Source organism: Tamandua tetradactyla, chromosome 4 (assembly GCF_023851605.1).
Source record: "Tamandua tetradactyla isolate mTamTet1 chromosome 4, mTamTet1.pri, whole genome shotgun sequence".
NCBI lineage: Eukaryota > Metazoa > Chordata > Mammalia > Pilosa > Myrmecophagidae > Tamandua > Tamandua tetradactyla.
In genome coordinates, this window is record NC_135330.1 from 27,848,116 (window position 1) to 27,869,972 (window position 21,857).

General features: G+C 39.1%; 1 pseudogene; it reads right to left on the reverse strand.

Moving 5' to 3' along the window:
- Positions 1-6,102: 6,102 nt before the first annotated feature.
- On the reverse strand, positions 6,103-17,748 carry LOC143678859 (heat shock protein HSP 90-alpha-like; annotated as a pseudogene).
- Between the last annotated feature and the right edge of the window lie 4,109 nt (positions 17,749-21,857).

Here is a 21,857-nt window from a genome sequence, read left to right on the forward strand (position 1 = left end):
GGTTCTTGCTTGTAATGACCTTGGGCTGTGGGACTGGATATTTCAATTACTTGCATGGGGACGTGGTATGCAGTGCAAGGGTCATGGAGTGCAGTGCAGGGGCACAGAATGTGTTGTGTGGTGTGCAGCATGAGGGCATGGGGGCATGGCACAGGGTGTCAGGTACAGAGGCTTGACATAGCTTGCTTCCTTGACGCTGCTTCTCTGTTCATGCAGACCTGAGGGTTCAGGGCCTCTGTATGGGAAGGGGAGTGATAGACTCTATGCACTAGCTGGATGTTATCTGTGCACAGGGAAGTCTTCTGGCTTTCTGGTTTCCTAAGGAAGCCTTAGCTGCAGAGCTGAGGGGGCTGATCTTCCAAGCTAGCTGCAGGGGCAGTCATTTTCCTGCATGCTGCCTCTTGCCTTCAATGGAGTCATGACCAAGTATACTTATCCTGTTCTCCCTCCCCCAATTCCTCCACTTTTTCATCCAGGACCTCCCTATAGAGTATAGGAGACCCTTTCTGGTCACTCATACCCTGGAACTGCTCTCCTGGTCATTTTCTGACACTTCTCTAGTTGTTCCGCAGATCAGGGTAAATTCAACCTATCCTACTTCACCGTCTTTCCATAAGTTCCTCCTTGAGCATTTTTACACTAATTTTTTTAAAGTCTTTGTTCAGTGGATCCACATTCTGTTCTACTTCATTGGTTTTTATGGATTTTTATCCTCTTCTTTTGGATGGTCCATCATTTCCTGATTCTTTGTCTTGTACTCTCATGGCACACTGTACATTTTAATATTTTAAAATGTTACCTCTTGAATTTACTCCCTGGGATGTTTCTTGGTTGTAATCATTGGGTGATAAAACAGATTTTCTTGAGCTTCAGCCCTCCTATCAGGAAGGTCTACCCAAGGCAAATGCAGTGTGCAGGGTTTTCCCTGTCTTACTGGGTCTCTGTCTTGTTATGGGCTTTTGCTTGTTAGTTGTTTTGGTGTTCCCATTTTTACGGGAGTTTGATTGTCCCCACTGTTTCACAAGGAACAAACCTCCGTCCCCTGGGTATTTGAAATCAGCAGGTCTTTGTCCCAGACTGTCTGCCTCTATACATTTTTAGACTCCTTTTGTTGTCTCAGGCAAATTCAGGGAGGTGGGTCACCTCCTTTTGATCTTTCCCAGACAAAACAGGGCCAAAGACCCACAAAGAGGACACAGACCAGTTCAAAAGTGTCTTGTGGAGAGGGGTCAAGAAGGGTGGTTGCCAAAAATTTCTCTTCTGACTCCCCAAAGCTGAATTTTCCTGTCCTGCCTAGAAAATGCAGCCCTTCACCTAACAATACCCCACAGCCCTGAGGAAGACATGCATCTTTGAATCTCCACCATCTCTGCCCCTATCCTGGGAAAATTTAAACAACGGCTACTACTGACCCTCTCTGGGGTGGGGTTGAAACAATAGCTGTCCTCAGAGCCTGCTGGATCTGGCAATTTCCAAATTTGCTACTCAAAAGCTATGATCTGTGATTGACTATGCATACCACTATTCTTGGGGAAGAGAATTTTTATGTTTCTGTTAGCACGTAGCCAGAGTCTGGACCTTTTGGTGACTTTCTGTGAGAGGGGAATGGGTGCAGGTAGCCCCTCTGTTTAGAGAGCTATTTATAGTTTTTTTACTGTAATTTAACAGCCTCTTCCTCCTCCTGCAATTCTCTGGATGTTGTATAGTGTTCTTCCGGCCCATGGAATTTCAGACACTTCCTGTCCATTCATAATAGTTGTTTTGGTGAGAATAACCTAGTCCCTACTCTACCATACTTGTGTTTTCAATTTAAGGTGAGTTTCTTATAAACAGCTTATTTCAGTCATGCTTTTTTAATGCATTCTGTCAGCCTCTGCTTTTTGACTAGAGAATTTAATCCATTTACATTATAAATATATTTATTGACAAATCTTCACACACATACAGTCCATATATGGTGTAATCCATTTACATTGGAAGTAACTACTGACAGTGCATACTTTGTTCTGCCATTTTATATTTCTTTTTTGTAAGCCTTATACATTTTTGTTTCTTGATTCTTCTATTAATTTCTAATTTCATATTGTGCATTGTATAATTTTGAGTCTATTTTTTCTGCATATATGTTTCATATATAAAGTGGAGATAAATGAGATGGAGAATAAAAAAACAATAGAGAAAATCAACAAAACCAAAAGTTGGTACCTTGAAAAGATCAATAAAATTGACCAATGTTTGGCAATCTGGCAAAAATAAAAGGACAGGATATAGATAATGTATATCAGAAATGAAAAGGGAAACATTACTACCAACCCCACTGAAATGAAAATGAGTACAAGTGGATACTAGGAACAACTTTATGCCAATACAGTAAATAACCTAGATGAAAGGTACAAATTCTTAGAAACACACCAACTACCTACACTGACTCAAGAAGAAATAGAAGATCTCAGAAGACTGATAACAAATAAAGAGATTGAATAAGTAGTCAAAAATCTCCCAACAGATTTCTGGGAAAGATAGCAGAGTAGGGAATCTCCAGAACTAGGACTTTTAATGATAATAACTATTAAATGATCAGGAACTGTCTAAAACAACTATTTTGAAACTCCAGAGTTCAGAAGAACAATGTTCAGCATCCAGGGAAGACAAGGAAGAAGAGGTTGATAAATTACAGTAGAGAGATAAAGTAGAGAACAACAAGAACAAAAAACACTCTTTGTGGTTACCATGGAGCTAAAATTCCACATCCCAAATCTGTTTTTTTTTCTCCTTCTAGGATGTACATAATACATTTACTGGTATACTTGGTGGTGTACCATAGGAGTCTTAGGCTCTGTTTGATTTTTTAAATTCTTTTTCTTTCTGTTCCTCAGCCTGGGTAATTTCTTTCTTTCTTTTTTTTTTTTTTTAAATCTTTTTATTTTATTTTTTTAAATACCAAAAAACACAAAGAAAATGCAAACATTCCTATTTTGATCATTCTATTCTACATATATGATCAGTAATTCATAATATCATCACATAGTTGCATATTCATCATCATAATAATTTCTTGGAACATTTGCATCTATTCAGAAAAAGAAATAAAACAAAAACAGAAAAATAATTTATACATACCATACCCCTTACCCCTCCCTTTCATTGATCACTAGCATTTCAAACTAAATTTATTTTAACATTTGTTCTCTCTATTATTTATTTTTATTCCATATGTTCTGCTCATCTGTCGACAAGGTAGATAAAAGGAGCATCAGACACAAGGTTTTCACAATCTCACATTCACATTGTGAAAGCTATATCATTATACAATCATCATCAAGAAACATGACTACTGGAACACAGCTCTACATTTTCAGGCAGTTCCCTCCAGCCTCTCCATTACATCTTGAATAACAAGGTGATATCTACTTAATGCGTAAGAGTAACTTCCAGGATAACCTCTTGACTCTATTTGGAGTCTCTCAGCCATTGACATTTTGTCTCATTTCGCTTTTTCCCCTTTTGGTCGAGAAGGTTTTCTCAATCCCTTGATGCTGAGTCTCAGCTCATTCTAGGGTATTTCTCAGTCCCAGCCTGGGTAGTTTCAATTGTCTTGTCTTTGAGGTCACTGATTCTTTCTTCTGCCTGTTGCAATCTGCTTTTGAAATCCCCTAGGGTTTTTTTTTTTTTTTTTTCCAAATCAGTTACTGTGGTCCACAACTCCAGTATTTGTTTCATTCCTTTAAAAATTTTCTCTTTGAGATTCTCATAATGTTCTTTCATTTCCCTCCCCCTTCCCCAATATCCATTAGTTCTCTATGTTTTCCTTATCTCCTTGAACAAATCGAGGATCATGTTTTTAAAGTTTCTGCTTGGTAAGTTCAAAGTCTGGTCTTTGCTGATGGTTTCTGGATTTTTATTTCTTTCTTTGGATGTGCCATCATTTCCTTTTTCTGTTTATGTTGAAATCTTTTGTTGCACACTCTATATTTTAATATTCTAAAGTGTTAACACTGGGATTTAGCCACTGAGCTGTCTCTTCCTTAAATTGTATCCAGTCAGTGATGTGACAGATTTCCTTGAGTGCCCAGAGCCATTGAAAACAAACCAATGTAACAAATATCTTACAGTCATTGCAAATTGACTCCGCATTGGCTGGGCTTAGAGTCCGAGTTCATCCCTCTTACCAAGATCAGTCTAAGGCAAGTGCAAAGTTGTCATCTTTTCTGAGCTTGTGTCTTGTCCTAGACTTTTGCTATTTGGTGGCCTTTGGAATTCTCCCATTTACAGGATTTTGAATGCCACCTTTATTCCCTATGAAATAGACTTTCTTCCCTTCCTAGATGTTCTATTGTAGTGTATGAATTAAAGGTTATTCTTTGCCCAAGGTCACTTTGACTTATTTCTTACAGTTTTAGCTGCCTGCAAGCTGCCTCAGCCTGTACCTCATGTTCTGGAAGGGTGAGTACAAGAGGTTTCTAGCTCAATCTTTCAAGATACCATACCATAGATTAGCACCAAACTACCGGCACTCCGGTATATGCAAAGGAGTTGCTCTCCTCCCTCTGGAATAAGTCCAGTGACCTACAATGGGAGCACAGGCTGTCTCCACACTATCCTGTGGAGGGGGTGGGGGAGAGGCCAGCAAGGATTCCATGAGCTTCTCCTACTGCTTCTAAGACTGGGTTTTCGTGATTTGTCACTTTCCCAGTTACTGGCACCCTTTAACTGTTTTCTGGAATTTTGAAGAAGATGACTCTACCAGTTTTTGCTCATTGTTCATAGATTCTGAGGGGAAATGGTACCCTGGAATATCTATTTCACACAGTCATCTTGGCTGGCCAGAACTCCCAGAATGGGTGCTGAAATACCTTGTAATAATACAGAAGTCTATTCCAAGTTTGATTCCAACTAGTTGTAGGCCTATGGGTAAAGGAAGACAATGGGTGGTCTCAAAAGACAAGTAAATTAACTTTTGAAACTGTGCACTTCAAGTTCCATAATTAACATTTATGCTCCTTAAGAGTAGAGAATTTTCTTTGTGCTCTACAGTTTTGTACAAATGCTAAATATCGTGGTGAGTGTTCAGTGGATAATTGATGAGTTCACTTTTGATGTGCTAGGTGTTCCAAAAAAAAGTAGGCCCAACAACTAAATAAGTCCTTATGTTGGAAAGTAGAGGATTTAGTAATTTGATTATTAGTAGGTTTCTGGGATCAAAGCTCTAATGTATGTGGTATACTCATATTAGTGTATCAGTTTCAGTTAAAGGGGTCAGAAAATACCTCATTGCTTGTAAGCAGGGTAAGTCTATGTTAGTGATAAAGATGGCAAGATCTGGTTTTGGCATTCCAGTTGTAGAGTTTATATCATTCAGGAATGATTGCATCAGCTAAATCTTTCCTACCCTTTGAACTTTATTTTTTACCAGTTTTCTTTTTCTTGACCATAGTGTATCACCATCATTTTAAGCAAAACAGGATTTGGGCACTACATTTCTGCTCGCAAGCCTGGCTAAGTCATCCTTGCTTTGTAACGGTGAAGGCCTATCTTAGAATTGTGCTACTGTAAACAATACTTTTCTTTGGAAAACAAGTCCTATGGATATTTGCTCCCATTGAATTGGTTTAACATACTAATTTCTAGAGACCTAGTACATGCAGAGTTGTTAACTACAGGAGATGGAAGGTTTAAAAAGTAGATCCTCAAAGATGAAACAAGTCATTAAAGAGATCTTTTAAACAGTAAAGTGTGTGTGCCTCACAACACACACTTCAGTGATAAGTTTGGTCTACTAATGAATCTGCTTGCTAGCTAAACACATGAGACCACAAAGTTAACATTAGGTTACATAATTGTTACAACAAATGCTTACCTCAATCAGTTAAAATAAACCACCATGGAATGAGAAAAGAACTACTAGCTCTGCTTTAGTGCCTAAAGTATCACAGTATCATACTTTGAAGTAGAAAGGAATCTTATCTTCTCCTTACGTAGTTGTCATGCCATATACATTTTTATGTTAACAAAAATAAACAAACAAAAATCCTTGAAAATATACTATGGGTGGGAATAAAGAGCAACTATTGGACACATGTATGTGTATTCTGCAGGCAGAGCTCAGTCCACTTCCTCTATGTGTGAGGTATTGTCATCTTCTCAAGAGGAGGCATTTCTTCTGTTAGAGCAGTACCTGCCATCATCAGCGGTCAGCAGTAGGGCTGTCTTCATCAATACCCAGGCCAAGTTTGATCATCCTGTATGTAGATCCTGTTGGCATGGGTCTGGGGGTCTTCCAGACTGAAGCTGAAAGAAAGGAGTGTGGTTTCGCAAAGTAAGATGCTCAGATCCTTCACAGACATCATTTTTGTCAGCTTCTGTCTTCTGCCTTAAGGTTTTGATAATGGAATGGTCAGAGTTGATCTCCAGGTGTTTCTTTGCTGCCATGTAACCCATTCTTGAGTTGTCCCTTAGGGCTTGAGCCTTCATGATTCTTTCCATATTTGCTGTCCAGCTGTATGTGCTTGTGACAATGCAGCATGGGGACATAACCAATCGGTTTGACACTACCACCTTTTTGACTTTTTCCTCCAAGAGTCTTTCATGATTTTGCAGAGGTTTTCCAACTTTTTTTTCTCTTTTCCTGTTTCTTTTCCTTTTCTTCATCTTCCGGGAGTTCCAAACCTTCTTCGGTGACTGAAGCTAAAGCTTTCCCCTCAAATTCCTTTAACTGTTGGATACAGCACTCATAGATAGGCTCAATCATATAGATCACTTCTAGGCCATGCTTCTGGAGATGTTCTACAAAGGCAGAGTTGGCAACTGTTCTAGTTTGCTAGCTGATGGAATGCAATATACCAGAAATGAAACAGCTTTTAAAAAGGGGAATTTAATAAGTTGCTAGTTTACAATTCTAAAGCTGAGGCAATGTCCCAATTAAAGCAAGTCTATAAAAATGCCCAAATTTAAGGAGGTTACCTTCATTCAAGAAGAGGTTCCCTTCATTCAAGAAAGGCCAGTGAAGTTCAGGGTTTCTGTCTCAGCTGGAAGGGCACATGGCAAAGTCTCTCAACTTTGTCTTCTGGCTTCTTGTTTCATGGAGCTCCCCCTAGGGCGTTTTTTCTTCTTCATCTCCAAATGTCTCTGGTGGCATGGGCTCTCGGCCTTGTGGCTCTGCTCAGTTCCTCTATGACTTTCTCATGACTCTGAAAAGGGACTCTCTCCAAAATCTTTCCTCTTTTAAAGGATTCCGTTACGCAACCCCATTTTCAATGGATGGAGACACACCTTCATGGACATCATCTAATGAAAAGTTACCACCCATAATTGGGTGCATCACATTTCCATGGGAACAATCAAAAAGCTCTCAGCCAGCAATATTGGATGAGGATTAAAGGACATGGCTTTTCTGGGGTTCACCACAGATTCAAACTGGCATAGCAACCAACCTGGTCTTTGGTTTCATCGGTGATGTAATAGACATGTTTCTGTTTTTTCTTCATTCTGGTGCCCTAGTCCCTGACAGAAACCATCTTATCACCAGAGGCAGATGTGTAATATCTTAACAGCTCTGAAAACTTCTTTTGATTTTGAGAGTCTTCATGTATCCCAAACTTAATGTTTTTAGAGAACTGCTCATAAAACTTCTTATAGTTCTCTTTATCTTCTGCCTGTTCAATGAAGCACTCTAAGCACTTTTTTTTTTATTAATTAACGGAAAAAAAGAAATTAACCCAACATTTAGAAATCATACCATTCTACATATGCAATCAGTAATTCTTAACATCATCACATAGATGCATGATCATCGTTTCTTAGTACATTTGCATCGGTTGAGAAGAACTAGCAACAGAACCGAAAAAGATATAGAATGTTAATATAGAGAAAAAAAATAAAAGTAATAACAATAGTAAAAAAAAAAATCTATAGATCAGATGCAGCTTCATTCAGTGTTTTAACATGATTACTTTACAATTAGATATTATTGTGCTGTCCATTTTTGAGTTTTTGTATCTAGTCCTGTTGCACAGTCTGTATCCCTTCAGCTCCAATTACCCATTATCTTACCCTGTTTCTAACTCCTGCTGGACTCTGTTACCAATGACATATTCCAAGTTTATTCTCGAATGTCGGTTCACATCAGTGGGACCATACAGTATTTGTCCTTTAGTTTTTGGCTAGACTCACTCAGCATAATGTTCTCAAGGTCCATCCATGTTATTACATGCTTCATAAGTTTATTCTGCCTTAAAGCTGCATAATATTCCATCGTATGTATATACCACAGTTTGTTTAGCCACTCGTCTGTTGATGGATATTTGGCTGTTTCCATCTCGTTGCAATTGTAAATAACGCTGCTATAAACATTGGTGTGCAAATGTCCGTTTGTGTCTTTGCCCTTAAGTCCTTTGAGTATATTCCCAGCAATGGCATTGCTGGGTCGTATGGCAATTCTATATTCAGCTTTTTGAGGAACCGCCAAACTGCCTTCCACAGTGGTTGCACCATTTGACATTCCCACCAACAGTGGATAAGTGTGCCTCTTTCACCGCATCCCCTCCAGCGCTTGTCATTTTCTGTTTTGTTGATAATGGCCATTCTGGTGGGTGTGAGATGATATCTCATTGTGGTTTTGATTTGCATTTCTCTAATGGCCAGGGACATTGAGCATCTCTTCATGTGCCTTTTGGCCATATGTATTTCCTCTTCTGGTAGGTGTCTGTTCAAGTTTTTTTCCCATTTTGTAATTGGGTTGGCTGTCTTTTTGTGGTTGAGTTGAACAATCTCTTTATAAATTCTGGATACTAGACCTTTATCTGATATGTCATTTCCAAATATTGTCTCCAATTGTGTAGGCTGTCTTTCTACTTTCTTGATGAAGTTCTTTGATGCACAAAAGTGTTTAATTTTGAGGAGCTCCCATTTATTTATTTCCTTCTTAAGTGCTCTTGTTTTAGGTTTAAGGTCCATAAAACTGCCTCCAATTGTAAGATTCATAAGATATCTCCCTATATTTTCCTCTAACTGTTTTATGGTCTTAGACCTAATGTTTAGATCTTTGATACATTTTGAGTTAACTTTTGTATAGGGTGTGAGATACGGGTGTTCTTTCATTCTTTTGCATATGGTTATCCAGTTCTCTAGGCACCATTTATTGAAGAGACTGTTCTGTTCCAGGTGAGTTGGCTTGACTGCCTTATCAAAGATCAAATGTCCATAGATGAGAGGGTCTATATCTGAGCACTCTATTCGATTCCATTGGTCGATATATCTACCTTTATGCCATTACCATGCTGTTTTGACCACTGTGGCTTCATAATATGCCTTAAAGTCAGGCAGTGCAAGACCTCCAGCTTCGTTTTTTTTCCTCAAGATGTTTTTAGCAATTCGGGGCACCCTGCCCTTCCAGATAAATTTGCTTATTGGTTTTTCTATTTCTGAAAAATAAGTTGTTGGGATTTTGATTGGTATTGCATTGAATCTGTAGATCAATTTAGGTAGGATTGACATTTTAACTATATTTAGTCTTCCAATCCATGAACACGGTATGCCTTCCATCTATTTAGGTCTGTGATTTCTTTTAACATTGTTTGTAGTTTTCTTTATATAGGTTTTTTGTCTCTTTAGTTAAATTTATTCCTAGGTATTTTATTCTTTTAGTTGCAATTGTAAATGGGATTCGTTTCTTGATTTCCCCCTCAGCTTGTTCCTTACTAGTGTATAGAAATGCTACAGATTTTTGAATGTTGATCTTGTAACTTGCTACTTTGCTGTACTCATTTATTAGCTCTAGTAGTTTTGTTGTGGATTTTTCAGGGTTTTCAACATATAGTATCATATCGTCTGCAAACAGTGATAGTTTTACTTCTTCCTTTCCAATTTTGATGCCTTGTATTTCTTTTTCTTGTCTAATTGCTCTGGCTAGAACCTCCAACACAATGTTGAATAATAGTGGTGATAGTGGACATCCTTGTTTTGTACCTGTTCTTAGGGGGAAAGTTTTCAATTTTTCCCCATTGAGGATGATATTAGCTGTGGGTTTTTCATATATTCCCTCTATCATTTTAAGGAAGTTCCCTTGTATTCCTATCTTTTGAAGTGTTTTCAACAGGAAAGGATGTTGAATCTTGTCAAATGCCTTCTCTGCATCAATTGAGATGATCATGTGATTTTTCTGCTTTGATTTGTTGATATGGTGTATTACATTAATTGATTTTCTTATGTTGAACCATCCTTGCATACCTGGGATGAATCCTACTTGGTCATGATGTATAATTCTTTTAATGTGTTGTTGGATGTGATTTGCTAGAATTTTATTGAGGATTTTTGCATCTATGTTCTTTAGAGAGATTGGTCTGTAGTTTTCTTTTTTCGTAATATCTTTGCCTGGTTTTGGTATGAGGGTGATGTTGGCTTCATAGAATGAATTAGGTAGCTTTCCCTACACTTCGATTTTTTTGAAGAGTTTGAGGAGAGTTGGTACTAATTCTTTCTGGAATGTTTGATAGAATTCACATGTGAAGCCATCTGGTCCTGGAATTTTCTTTTTAGGAAGCTTTTGAATGACTAATTCAATTTCTTTACTTGTGATTGGTTTGTTGAGGTCATCTATTTCTTCTTGAGTCAAAGTTGGTTGTTCATGTCTTTCCAGGAACCCGTCCATTTCATCTAAATTGTTGTATTTATTAACATAAAGATGTTCATAATATCCTGTTATTACCTCCTTTATTTCAGTGAGGTCAGTAGTTATGTCTCCTCTTCCATTTCTGATCTTATTTATTTGCATCCTCTCTCTTCTTCTTTTTGTCAATCTTGCTAAGGGCCCATCAATCTTATTGATTTTCTCATAGAACCAACTTCTGGCCTTATTGATTTTCTCTATTGTTTTCATGTTTTCAATTTCATTTATTTCTGCTCTAATCTTTGTTATTTCTTTCCTTTTGCTTGCTTTGGGATTAGTTTGCTGTTCTTTCTCCAGTTCTTCCAAATGGATAGTTAATTCCTGAATTTTTGCCTTTTCTTCTTTTCTGATATAGGCATTTAGGGCAATAAATTTCCCTCTTAGCACTGCCTTTGCTGTGTCCCATCAGTTTTGAAATGTTGTGTTTTCATTTTCATTCACCTCGAGGTATTTACTAATTCCTCTTGCAATTTCTTCTTTGACCCACTTATTGTTTAAGAGTGTGTTGTTGAGCCTCCACATATTTGTGAATTTTCTGGCACTCCGCCTATGATTGATTTCCAACTTCATTCTTTATGATCCGAGAAAGTGTTGTGTATGATTTCAATCTTTTTAAATTTGTTAAGACTTGCTTTGTGACCCAGCATATGGTCTATCTTTGAGAATGATCCATGAGCACCTGAGAAAAAGGTGTATCCTGCTGTTGTGGGATGTAATGTCCTATAAATGTCTTTTAAGTCTAGCTCATTTATTGTAATATTCAGATTCTCTATTTCTTTATTGATCCTCTGTCTAGATGTTCTGTCCATTGATGAGAGTGGTGAATTGAAGTCTCCAATTATTATGGTATATGTGTCTATTTCCCTTTTCAGTGTTTGCAGTGTATTCCTCACGTATTTTGGGGCATTCTGGTTCGGTGCATAAATATTTATGATTGTTATGTCTTCTTGTTTAATTGTTCCTTTTATTAGTATATAGGGTCCTTCTTTGTCTCTTTTAACTGCTTTACATTTGAAGTCTAATTTGTTGGATATTAGTGTAGCCACTCCTGCTCTTTTCTGTTTGTTATTTGCATGAAATATCTTTTCCCAACCTTTCACTTTCAACCTATGTTTATCTTTGGGTCTAAGATGTGTTTCCTGTAGACAGCATATAGAAGGATCCTGTTTTTTAATCCATTCTGCCAGTCTATGACTTTTGATTGGGGAATTCAGTCCATTGACATTTAGTGTTATTACTGTTTGGATAATATTTTCCTCTACCATTTTGCCTTTTGTATTATATATATCATATCTGACTTTCCTTCTTTCTACACTCTTCTCCATACCTCTGTCTTCTGTCTTTTCATATCTGACTCTAGTGCTCCCTTTAGTATTTCTTGCAGAGCTGGTCTCTTGGTCACAAATTCTCTCAGTGACTTTTTGTCTATAAATTTTTTAATTTCTCCCTCATTTTTGAAGGATAATTTTGCTGGATATAGGAGTCTTGGTTGGCAGTTTTTCTCCTTTAGTAATTTAAATATATCATCCCACTGTCTTCTAGCTTCCATGGTTTCTGCTGAGAAATCTACACATAGTCTTATTGGGTTTCCCTTGTATGTGATGGATTGTTTTTCTCTTGCTGTCTTCAAGATCCTCTCTTTCTCTTTGACCTCTGACATTCTAACTAGTAAGTTTCTTGGAGAACGCCTATTTGGGTCTAATCTCTTTGGGGTGCGCTGCACTTCTTGGATCTGCCAATTTAGGTCTTTCATAAGAGTTGGGAAATTTTCAGTGATAATTTCTTCCATTAGTTTTTCTCCTCCTTTTCCCTTCTCTTCTCCTTCTGGGACACCCACAACACGTATATTTGTGCGGTTCATATTGTCCTTGAGTTCCCTGATACCCTGTTCAAATTTTTCCATTCTTTTCCGGATAGTTTCTGTTTCTTTTTGGAATTCAGATGTTCCATCCTCCAAATCACTAATTCTATCTTTTGTCTCTTTAAATCTATCATTGTAGGTATCCATTGTTTTTTCCATCTTTTCTACTTTATCCTTCACTTCCATAAGTTCTGTGATTTGTTTTTTCAGTTTTTCTATTTCTGCTTTTTGTTCAACCCATGTCTTCTTCATGTATTCCCTCAATTTATTGATGTCGTTTTTGAAGAGGTTTTCCATTTCTGTTCGTATATTCAGCATTAGTTGTCTCAGTTCCTTTATCTCATTTGAACTATTGGTTTGTTCCTTTGACTGGGCCATATTTTCAATTTTCTGAGCGTGATCCGTTATCTTCTGCTGGCATCTGGGCATTTAGTCAGATTTCCCTGGGTGTTGGACCCAACAGGTTGAAAGATTTTTCTGTGAAATCTCTGGGTTCTGTTTTTCTTATCCTGTCCAGTAGGTGGTGCTCGTGGCACACGTTTGTCTGCGGGTCCCACCAGTAAAAGGTGCTGTGGGTTCTTTAGCTTTGGAAAACTCTCGCCGTGGGGGAGGTTCGCCAGCCGAAGCGGCTTGGAAGAGTGCCAGCCGGCCCGGGGTCTGAACGCGGGGAGGGTCGCCGGCCGCCGCAGCCCGGGAGAGCGCCCGTCCGAATTTCCTAGTCGGCCCGGGGCGCCAAGCATGGCAGGAGGGCGCCAGCTGCCACGGCCCGGGAGAGTGCACCGTTCCCAGCCGCACCAGGGAGTCACGTGTTTGGAAGGGATCCCCCTGGTCACCATTCTCCGCGGCCTGGGGATTTCCGATCCTATTCTCCCAGCTGGTCCGGGGGGCCGCATGTGGTGGGGGCGCCAGCCGCCGCGGCTTGAGGGGACCGCCTGCCCAATTCTGCCAGTTGGCCCGGGAAGGAGGAGGGGAGGGACTCCGGCCGCTTGCCGCCCCGCCCGGGGAATCCCGCGCCCCTCGGCGATCTCACCGGAGCGGGTTCTCCCAGCCAGTCAGCCATTCCAGGATGGTGTATGCTGTCTTTTTTATCTCTGTCGTGGCTCTGGGAGCTGTTCTGTATTGTTTCTACTCCCATAGTAGCTGTTCTGGAGGAGGAAAGGTGAGGATGGCAAGACTGTTGAGAATGGTGGCGGAGGAGCCGGTGAAGGTGGAAGAGGGCTCGGTGGTGGTTGGAGAGCCACTGGAGTAGGAGGAGAAAGGGAAGGATAAGATGGCGGATGGAGCACCGCCGGAGCAGAAGGGGAAAGAGAAGGGCAAGATGGCAGCGGGAGCGCCGCCGGCGGAGAAAGAGCTCTAAACACTTTTTGACCATTTTTTTTTCCTGATAACTTTCAAAATTTTACTTTGTTGCAACATTTCACAGGAAATATTTGGAGAGAGATCCTTGGAGTCTACCACATCTCTAATGAAACTCAGATATTCAGGAATCAGCACCTCACAGTTATCCATGATGAAAACCCTGCGTACATACAACTTAATGTTCTTTCTCTTTCTGTTTTCAAACGGGAAAAAGGAGCATGTCTTGGGACAAAAGAGAAGGGCTCTGAATTCCAGTTGTCTTTCACCTGAAAAATGCTTCACTGCCAAGTGGTCTTCCCAGTCATTGGCCAAGCTCTTATAGAATTCTCCGTATTCTTCATTAGTAATATCGTCAGGAGTTCTGGTTCAGATGGGTTTTGTTTTCTTAAATTCTTTTTTTTTTTTTTGTACCAAATAAACATTTTTTTATTAATCAAAAAAAAAGAAAAGAAATTAACACAACATTTAGAAATCATTCCATTCTACACATGCACTCAGTAATTCTTAGTATCATCACATAGATGTATGATCATCATTTCTTAGTACATTTGCATCGATTTAGGAAAAGAACTAGCAAAACAGCAGAAAAAGATATAGAATGTTAATATGGAGAAGAGAATTAAAATAATAATACTAATAAAAAATATATATATATAAAAAAAGGAAAAAGAAAAAAACAAAAACAAAAGATACAAACAAAGAAACAAACAAAAAACTATATTTCAGGTGCAGCTTCATTCAGTGTTCCAACCTAGTTACATTACACTTAGGTATTATTGTGCTGTCCATTTTTGAGTTTTTGTATCTAGTCCTGTTGCACAGTCTGTATCCCTTCAGCTCCAATTACCCATTATCTTACCCTGTTTCTAACTCCTGCTGGTCTCTGTTACCAATGATATATTCCAAGCTGATTCTCAAATGTCAGTTCACATCAGTGGGACCATACAGTATTTGTCCTTTAGTTTTTGGCTAGACTCACTCAGCATAATGTTCTCTAGGTCCATCCATGTTATTACATGCTTCATAAGTTTAGTCTGTCTTAAAGCTGCATAATATTCCATCGTAGGTATACGCCACAGTTTGTTTAGCCACTCGTCTGTTGATGGACATTTTGGCTGTTTCCATCTCTTTGCAATTGTAGATAATGCTGCTATAAACACTGGTGTGCAAATGTCCATCTGTGTCTTTGCCTTTAAGTCCTTTGAGTAGATACCTAGCAGTGGTATTGTTGGGTCGTAATCCATTCTGCCAGTCTATGTCTTTTGATTGGGAAATTCAGTCCATTAAATTGTAGTGTTATTACTGTTTGGATAATATTTTCCTCTACCATTTTGGCTTTTGTATTATATATATCATATCTGGTTTTCCTTCTTTCTACACTTTAGTCCATACCTCTCTCTTCTGTCTTTTCGTATCTGACTCTAGTGCTCCCTTTAGTATTTCTTGCAGAGCTGGTCTCTTGGTCACAAATTCTCTCAGTGACTTTTTGTCTATAAATGTTTTAATTTCTCCTTCATTTTTGAAGGACAATTTTGCTGGATATAGAAGTCTTGGTTGGCAGTTTCTCTCTTTTAGTAATTTAAATATATCATCCCACTGTCTTCTAGCTTCCATGGTTTCTGCTGAGAAATCTACACATAGTCTTATTGGGTTTCCCTTGTATGTGACAGATTGTTTTTCTCTTGCTGCTTTCAAGATCCTCTCTTTCTCTTTGACCTCTGACATTCTAACTAGTAAGTGTCTTGGAGAACGCCTATTTGGGTCTATTCTCTTTGGGGTGCGCTGCACTTTTTGGATCTGTAAATTTAGGTCTTTCATAAGAGTTGGGAAATTTTCAGTGATAATTTCTTCCATTAGTTTTTCTCCTCCTTTTCCCTTCTCTTCTCCTTCTGGGACACCCACAACACGTATATTTGTGCGCTTCATATTGTCCTTCAGTTCCCTGATCCCCTGCTCAAGTTTTTCCATTCTTTTCCCTATAGTTTCTGTTTCTTTTTAGAATTCAGATGTTCCATCCTCCAGTTCACTAATTGTAGCTTCTGTCTCTTTAGATCTACCATTGTAGGTATCCATTGTTTTTTCCATTTTTTCTTCTTTGTCCTTCACTCCCATAAGTTCTGTGATTTGTTTTTTCAGATTTTCTATTTCTTCTTTTTGTTCAGCCCATGTCTTCTTCATGAACTCCCTCAATTTATTGATTTGGTTTTTGAAGAGTTTTTCTATTTCTGTTCGTGTATTCAGCATTAGTTGTCTCAGCTCCTGTATCTCATTTGAACTATTGGTTTGTTCCTTTGACTGGGTCATATCTTCAATTTTCCGAGCGTCATCCATTATTTTCTGCTGGTGTCTGGGCATTTGATCAGATTTCCCTGGGTGTGGGACCCGGCTGGTTGAAAGGTTTTTCTGTGAAATCTCTGGGCTCTGTTTTTCTTTTCCTGCCCAGTAGGTGGCGCTCGTGGCGCTCGTCTGTCTGCGGGGCTCACCAGTAAAAGATGCTGTGGGTCCTTTAACTTGCCAATCCGAATCTCGCAGTTGGCCCGGGAAACCGCGCGTGGAGGGGTGGGGTCGCCAGCCGCCGCGGCTTGGGGGAGTGCTGGTCCAAATTGCCCAGCTGGCCCAATATGCCAAGCATGGCAGGAGGGCCCCGCTATCCAACGTTCCCAGTCAGACCGGGGAGCCACATGCGTGGAGGGGACCCCAATCGCCAGCCGCCCCGGCCGGGAAAATGCACGCCCCTCTGGTATCTCACCGCAGCAGATTCTCCCTGCCCGTTCAGCCGTTCCAGAATGGGGTACGCTGTCTTTTTGGTCTCTGTCGTGGCTCCGGGAGCTGTTTCGTATTGTTTCTGTTTCTTCAGTTGCTTTTCTGGAGGAGGAACTAAGACCTGCGCGTCTTACTATGCTGCCATCTTCTCCGGAAGTCTCTTAAATTCTTCTTGATTGGTGTACTTTTCCTTGATCTTCTTTTTCTTTTCTTTTTTTGTCACCATCCTTCTTTTCTTCTTCTTCATCAGAATCCAATCCTCTATGTCTAGCTTGTTATCAGGCTCCTTCTGTTCTTTTTTTCCCTTTTCTTTAGCTTCATCATCACTTACTTCTTTATCACATTCTTTCTCCACAGAAAGAGTAATTGGATAGCCAATAAACTGAGAATGTTTCTTCATAATCTCTTTTTTTCTTCTTTCCATAAGTACTCAGTTTGGTCTTCTTTGAGATGTAGAATAATCTTTATTCCATGACCCATGGGTTCACCTGTGTCAGTCCTAACCATGAAGGATCCTCCTACTGATGATTGCCAGACAAACTCCTCAATCGTTGTGCATGGTTATAACCATCACATTCTCAGCCCCCAAGTTGAGTAGAAGCCCACACCAAACTGGCCAATCATGGAGATGTCAGCACCCATCTGCAGCACCTCATGAATGCCTTGGTGCCCAGTTTAGTGATGGTGCCCAGGTTGTTGATCAGGTCAGCCTTGGTCATCCTTATGCCAGTGTCCACGTTGGTGTGTCCAGTCTTGCTTGTTGGGGATGAGATTGATGTGCAGCTTCTTCCTGGAGTCCAGCTTGCTGGGGTCAGTCAAGCTCTCATATTGGATTTTGTTCAGAGCATCCCATGAGTTTGAAATGAGCTCCATCAGAAAGATCTCTTTGTTTGAGAAGAAAGTGTTGATGATCAAGGACATCAGCTGGGCGATCTCCACCTGGAAGGTGAACATCTTCATCTCCTCCTCCTCCATGGGATGGTCTTGGATCTGGGTCTCCTCAGGCATCTTGGCAGTAGGACCATGCAGGTAACACACTGCAGCAACACTAGGACACAGAAGCAACTCTGAACTTTCTTTTCTTTGGCCCCTTCAGTTCAGGTCAGATACAGTACTAATGGATACCGAATTGCAACTTGTTGATAGGAATAAATAAACTTCCCGGTAATGTATATATGAAAAAAAATCATTGAATGAATTTTAGAATAAGTGCCAGCCATTATCAGTTATACATCTTTTAAAAATAATCATGTTGCTATTGTTACACTGAATAAAACTATCACTCCTTGATATTAACTAATACTCAATACTTAATCAAATTTCTTTAATTGTATCAAAAATGTCTTGATTACAGTTGGCTTGTTGGAATCAGGATCAAAATAGAGTCCAAATGAAAATTTGAATTTTTAGTTTCTTAAATTCTTTTAATCCCCTCTTTTCTCCTCTACTTCTTTCTTCTTTATGCTATTGAGTTGATGAGTAATGTATATTTTATGGTGATCTCTCAAAGGCAGTAATCCTATATTATTCTCTAAATGCCAGGAATGATTAATAAGTAGGGATTTCAGGGCAAGTAGGAGGGAAATCAACAAAAATGGAAAGAAAAAAAAAATGGAACAGGAAGTAACCCAGAGCAAGATCATTTTACCTAAGTATTAAGATACTCTTGATTTTAAGAGAAACCGTAGAAAACAGGGCTTTGGATGTTAGCAGTGATGTCTCATTGAAAAGTCCCTAGTATCTCAGAACCACTACCTTTCATTTCTAAAATACTATCACTGTGTAGCAAATGAAAGAATTCGGAGGACAATGTATTTAAGTTTAGATTAGCTTCTATGTCTACATAAAATTGCCTACTTCTGTACTTTTTAACCTGTTTTTTTTTAAAGAAAACCCTCCATAAGGTGTAAGAAAATAATTCTAAGGTTAAATTAAGATAGCACAGACTCGAGAGAGAATTGTGGGAATTTGGCAGAATAGGAAATTCCAAGAATCAGTCCCTCCAACAGAACAACTATTAAGCGGGCAGAAACTACTGAATCAATTATTTTGAAAGTCCAGAGTCCAGTAGAACACTGTACAGGCATGAGTGGGAGGAAGAGACTGGTAAATTATTGTAAACACCACTAAATTGCTCTCACCATGCAGCAGTTACTGTGGCTCATCCCCGCCTTTTACAGCAGGCAGCAGTGGAGCTGGGCATCTGGTGTAGCATGCTGGTACCAGAGAGAGACTTAAGAATCCACTTTACCAAGATCCAGGGTTTAGGTGGGGGAGGAAGGAAGGGCGATAGCAGATCACTTCTTTTGATTTGCTGCTTTGGATTATGGGGGTATGGCTCTGAGGGTGGTGATTGTTCCAATCTGTCCTAAAGTAAGATGGTGGAGCTGCTATGGAGAAAGTTCCTAGTGTCCTTCCCGGCTGATGCTCCCTCTGTGGGTCCCTGGCCTTGCTCCAGCTGGGAAAGACTGAAATGATTGAGGAAGACAGGTGGCAGTGAAACCCTTCCTACTTTTAAGTCCTATGGTAGAACACCCAGGAGAGGGAGGTCTGTTTCCTGGGAAGTACAGGGGTCAAATTCCTGTAAACAGGGAAGTGTTAAAGCATCTGGCAAGCAAAAGCCCAGGATAAGACAGGCACAGAAAGGTTAGGGAGTACCCTGAACTTTGCATTTGCCTTAGGCTGATCTTGCTGATAGAAGGGCTGAACTCTGATGGAGAGTACCAGTTAATGTAGAGCCAATTTTGAAAGACAATTGTGAGGGTTAAGTTCTGGTGTCAGCTTGGCCAGGTGATGGTGCAGTTGTCTGGTCAGGTAAGCAATGACCTAACCATTACCGAAGATATCATGGCTGGTTGACAAATCGGAAGGCTGGTTTATTAAATCATCAGCCAACTGATTACATCTACAATCAACTAAGGTCCTGTTTCCTGTAAGAGATAATCCAGTCAGTTGGATATGATCCAGTCGATTGAAAACTTTTAAGGGAGTAGAGAGAATTTTTATTGCTTCTTCAGCAGAGTTTATCAAGAACCTAAATCAGAGTTGCCAATCATGCAGCCTGCCCTACAGATTTTGGACTTTTGCATTCCCACAGTTGTGTAAGACACATTTATAATTTTTTTTTTCTTTTTTGCAAGGGCAGGCACTGGGAATCGAACCCAGGTCTCCAGCATGGCAGGAGAGAACTCTGCCTACTGAGCCATGGTAGACCGCCCCACTTTTATAAATCTTATATTTGCAAATATTTCCTGTTGGTTCTATTTCTCTAGAAGACCCTGACTAATGCAACATTGAAAGGTATTTTTTGCTTAGTTTTGCTTGGTTTTGTTAGCTTCCGATACTGAATTCAATCTCTGTCATATCATAGCTGGTTAAAAACAAAAGAAACAAACATCTTGAAATAAATCCCAGAGTTAACATTTTCAAATATTAAAATACATATTGTGCAACAAAAGATTACAAAACAAAGAAACAGGAAATGATGGCCCATCCAAAGGAAAAGGATAAAAATCTAGAAAACATCAATGAAGAGGACCAGACTGAGGACATATTGGACAAAGACTTTTATAAAATGATCTTCAATATTCTTAAGGAGATGAAGGAACATATAGAGAAAGAACTAGAAAATATCAGAAACACAATGAATGAGCAACATGAGAATCTTAGTAAAGAGACAGAAAATTTAAAAAGGAACTAGGCAGAACTACTGAAATTGAAGACCACAATAATTGAAATGAAGAATTCCTAAGAGGATTTCACCAGTAGATTGGAGCTGGCAAAAGAGAGAATCAGTGAACTCAAAGACAAGACAATTTAAATGAATAAGGCAGAGGAAAAGAGTTATTAAAAGCAAAAATAGCCTAAGAGGGCTCTAGGACACCATCAAGTGTACCAATATATATATGGAAGTCTCAGATGGTCAAGAAATATAGAATGGGGCAGAAATAATCAAAGCACTGATGACAGAAAGCTTCTCAAACTTAGCAAAAGACACAGATATGCACATCCAAGCATCCCAGAGAACACCAAACAGGAAAACTTGAAGAAAAATATGCCCCATCACATACTGATCAAACTGTTGAATGCAAAGGACAAGGACAGTGTTCTGAAAGCTGCAAAAGAGAAGCTATGTGTTATGTATGAGGGAGTCCCAATTAGGTTCAGTACAGATTTCTTATTAGAAATCATAAAAGAAAGAATATCAATGGGTTGAAATACTTAAAGTGCTGAAAGATGAAAGGGAGAAATTTCTAGAAACAAACTACCTACACTGTCGGTGATGGTTTGGAACGTTATATACTCCAGAAAACTTGTTCTTAAACTTAATTCATTCCTGTGGGTATGAACCTATTGTAAGCAGGAACTTATGATGAGGCTACTTCAGTTATAGTGTGTCTTAATTATATTGCTACAGTGCTTTATAAGCAAAATAAAATTCAAGCAGAGACAGAGAAAGGCATCAGAAGAAGAAGCTGAAATTCAACAGAACCTGAAAGAAAACTAAGAGGCCAGGAGAGCCCGCTGTGTGCATTGTCATGAGACAGAGAAGCCAAGAACCAAGAATCACCAGCAGCCAGCCTCAGAATGTCATATTCTTTTGGGGAGAAAGCATAAACTTGATGCCTTTTTTTTTTTTTTTTAACTTTTTTTATTAATTAAAAAAAATTAACAAAACATTAAAATATCATTCCATTCTACATATACAATCAGTAATTCTTAATGTCATCACATAGTTGCATATTCATCATTTCTTAGAATATTTGCATCGATTTAGAAAAAGAAATAAAAAGACAACAGAAAAAGAAATAAAATGATAACAGAGAAAAAAAAGATTATACATACCATACCCCTTACCCCTCCCTTTCATTTACCACTAGCATTTCAAACTAAATTTATTTTAACATTTGTTCCCCCTATTATTTATTTTTATTCCATATGTTCTACTCTTCTGTTGATATAGTAGCTAAAAGGAGCATCAGACACAAGATTTTCACATTCACAGAGTCTCATTGTGAAAGCTATATCATTGTTCAATCATCATCAAGAAACATGGCTACAGGAACACAGCTCTACATTTTCAGGCAGTTCCCTCCAGCCTCTCTGCTACATCTTGAACAACAAGGTGATATCTACTTAATGCATAAGAATAACCTCCAGGATAACCTCTTGACTCTGTTTGGAATCTCTCAGCCATTGACACTTAGTCTC